Below are 4232 nucleotides of genomic sequence, written 5' to 3' on the forward strand. Positions count from 1 at the left end.
TTGCATCAATACAACATCATACACAATAATTAAACACCTCTACCTTTCAAGTGGATCAACAAACTTAACATAAACAGACATACATACATAATTCATCAATATTCTTAAACCCTAGTCAATGCCCTTCAAGGCTAAGAATCAAGATCAACCCTAATTACTATAAATACAATTCAAGATAGGGGAATTTCATGATCCAATTACATAATAAGCATAAACATAATCAATTGACAAGCTTACAAGATCAACCAAATCATACCCTAGTTAACAATTTAGGAAGAAGGGGAAATCATGGGTCCAAGGGAGATTTTTATCAAAATCCAACTATACTTCAACATTCCCATCATAAATCATCATAATCAACCATAACTAACCATAATTAAACAATGGAAAACGTTTTGGAAGAAAGACCCATGTTGTAGATTGAAAACCCTAGGTTTGGGGAATTTGAAAACATAATTTGAAGGGGCTTCTTGGGTGATAGCTACCCAAGAATGAAGAGCATCCATACCTCAATTGAGAATCTCCAAGAAATTTGGGGAAGAACCTTGAGCATCTACAAACCCTAGCTCCAATGGTTTCTTCTTCTTCTTCCTTGAGCTTATAGAGAGAATTTTTGAAAGAAAGGTGGTGTTCTTGGGTTTCTTGTTTTCTTAGGTGGGAGTAACTAAAAGGAAGAATTTTGACTTTAAAAAGTATATATATTTGTTAGGAAAAGAGTGGGAAAGTGTTGGTTCATGTTTTGGAAAGATTACTTAAGAACCCTTACTTAAACTTCAAAAACTTACCTTCCTCACTCTGAAGTTCGCCCTTTGGCACCCTTGGCTCGCCAAGGGCACTGGGCGACTCGCCTAATGAACCCTTGGCTCACAAAAATTCCAGTAAGCTCCCTAAATGGGCAGCTCACTAGGCGATGGGGAGGGTCAATGGGTAAATTGCCAACCCCATTGGCAACCCATGACGTTTCTCGCCCATTTTTCCAGAACCTAGGACAAGTGAGGGCTGTCCACTTTGGCGAGGAGAGCCCATTTGGCTCATTGCCAAGGCACATGGGCGATGCCACTTCCCATCGCCGAATGGCCTAAAGGTAGGTATTGTTTTCCTTCATTTTTCTTAGGTAGTTTTAGGTCCTTGACTTCATCCTATATGCTTACCTCTTTCCTTTTGATCCTAGTTTTGTCTAAACATATCCGAAAAGTTACACAACCTCACACTTAAGTTCTAGGTTAATCTACTATTTTTTTCGGGGTGTTATACACATAGTTTAAGGGATACAAAGATTGCTACTGCAAAACCTGGACTCCACTACATGAGGGCTTCCAGCTCATGAGATTAATTTGGAAACCCAAATTCTGCTACCTGAGAGTTTCCTTTGGAAGCACGGACTCTACTACGTGAGAGCTTCCATCTCACTACAACATCCACTCGGTGCTAAGCATAAATCCCATGGAGTAGTTATTAAGTTTTGACTTAACTCATGTCTTATGGAAAGATATCCCTTGGATAACCAATCAAAATTAGTTCATTAGGATAGCTCTTTAGACCATGCGTGAGAAAACCTTTCACCATCCATGATCACTTTTAATCTTAGATTCAATTAGGTGAGAAAGCCTTTCAACCTTAGAATCTTCGTTATGTGAGAAAACCTTTCACATCATACTAGTATGTGTTTTATGAGAATATCCTTTCAACAACCCAACAACAATATCATCATTGATACTTTACTCTCAAAACATCATTAAAACATTTGCATAGATTTCATAGAAAATGCATAATTCTATAATTTACCTCCTTGAGGTCACAACCCACTTTCAATAATAAACTCTTAAAAAACATGGGTTATATATGGATTTCATGATAAATTCATGTAAAATTAGTAATACATGCTCAATTTTATAAAACTCTTCCTTGAAGATCAAAATCTCATAACACCTAGTTCATAACTTGAAAACATGGGGATTACATGGGTTCATGGGGGAATTCATCAAAAAAGCATTGCAATTCATCAATTCATACATAGAAGATCATAATTCAATCAATTAAATCAACTTTGAAAAGAACTCATGACAATTGATAAAACCCTAACTCAAATGGTTAATTCTACCTTTTGAAATTGAGAGATTTAGGAACTCCATGGATGAAAGAAATCCATGGAGTAAAACTATCAAACCTTACTATCAAAGCCCAAAGAAATTGAAGTATGAAAGCTTGCTCTTGAACCCTATCTTGAATCTCTTTCTTCTTCTTCAAGTTTATAGAGTGAGAAATATTTTGGAGACGAAGATTTTTTATTTTCTGTTGGGTTTTGGAAATAATGACTTGAATGGGTAATTTTTAGAGTTAAAATGACTTATATAGGTATACTAGGCTTAGGCAAAACGACTTGGCTTTATTCTAATTAAAACCGAAGTGACCCATTTAACCCCCACTTTGCAGTCCACTGTCCACTCTTCACAAGAAGCTCCACGAGCCGTGGTCCTCTTCGTGGTCTTGGACCAGTGGCTAAGCCACCTTCTCTTAGCCCCTAAAAATCTAAGGCACCACTACGACCCCTCCCACGATCCGTCTAAGGCTTCACAAGCCATGAAGTGGCTCGTGTGGAGGACTCTTGCTTGGGCAGCCTTGAGGAGGCTACGTCCTCACCACCACGAGCCGTGGTGGCACCCATGAGCCGTGAAGGCTCTAGTGGAAGGTGGACAGTGCATAGGGAAACTTGGGATGCTCTAGCCCTATCCCTTGGCTCTTGCCCTCTCACTTAGCCCTAGTCTAGCCAATTAGATTCTAGGGTGTTACATTATCTCCCCCTTGGGAACATTCATCCTCGAATGAAGTTTTTAGACACCTTATGGAAGTAAAGACTCAATACTAGCAGCCCATTATCGATGCAACTCAACAAAATGCACACAACTAAGGAGGAAACGTCAACTCCAAGCTCAAACATACTCAATTCATCATAAGAAAGATAGGAACTACATCTAACAACCAATATGCATGAAATCTCAAAAATTTCTCATAAGGAATTTCCTTATCCAAACTAAAAGCATGCTCAACACCATCTCATAGAGACTTTATGCAATTCATACTCAATAGCCTAGCTAAAGCATGTTCAACAATTCATCTCATGAAGTATATAGGCAACTCATACTCAATGCACAACAACATGATGAAAATTAATCATATAAACTAATTTTCTTCAAAACACAAGTTTCTCATGAACATGCATAACATAAGGAAATCATGGAACACATAAAACACACATGACTCCAAAACAAAGAACAAACCATGAGGAACTCATCATCTCAAACTAGAGTAGGAGTAGAAGGAAAGATATGAGGATATCGGGACATTATATCAGCCTCGGACTCCCAAGTTTCACCCTCAACTAAATGATTCCTCCACAACCTTTTACGGAAGAGCCTTTCCTGTTTCTCAACTTCTTTACTTGCCGGTGTAAAATCTCAACTGAAACTTCCTCATAAGAAGACTTTCATCAATTCCCAACCCTTCTAAGGGAACTATGGATGTCGGATCTCCAACACACTTCTTAAGCATAGAGATATGGAAAATCGGATGCACCGACACCAACTCACTTTGCAAATCTAACTCATAAATAACCTTACCAAATATATCTTAAAATGTCATATGGGCCTACAAAATGGGGACTAAGCTTCCCTTACTTCCCAAACCTTATTACACCTTTCATGGTTGAGATTATAAAGTAAACCTAAATCATAAACATTAGGGACACTCAATGACCTTGCTATCTAAGCACACTATATCCCTCTTGGGAGAAAGCCTCAACGTATTTCATAAGTACCGCTTCTTTCAAGTCAACTGAAATTGGATCAAGCCTTTGCTTAGTTTTCACATCCACCATAAAAGACGATTCAGACCAATTATGAACCATAACACCGCCCTTGGTGGAATCCACTAATTAAACACCTAATCGGGCCAATCTATGAACATCTCTAACCAACTCTTTCGTTTCTTCTTTAACATGAGCAACACTACCCATCGATAACCGACTAAGAGCATCCCCTACTACATTAGCTTTACCTGGGTGATAAAGAACACTCATGTCATAATCCTTCCATAATTCAAGCCACCTCATTTGGCGAAGATTCAAATCCTTTCGATTGAACACATATTGCAAACTCTAATGGTTGGTGAAAACATCAACATGCACTCCGTATAAATAATGCCTCCAAATCTTTAAGGCAAAAACAACCGCCACT

The sequence above is a fragment of the Solanum verrucosum genome, unplaced genomic scaffold (assembly GCF_900185275.1).
Source record: "Solanum verrucosum unplaced genomic scaffold, falcon-dt-bn FXZP01000240.1, whole genome shotgun sequence".
Taxonomy (NCBI): Eukaryota; Viridiplantae; Streptophyta; class Magnoliopsida; order Solanales; family Solanaceae; genus Solanum; species Solanum verrucosum.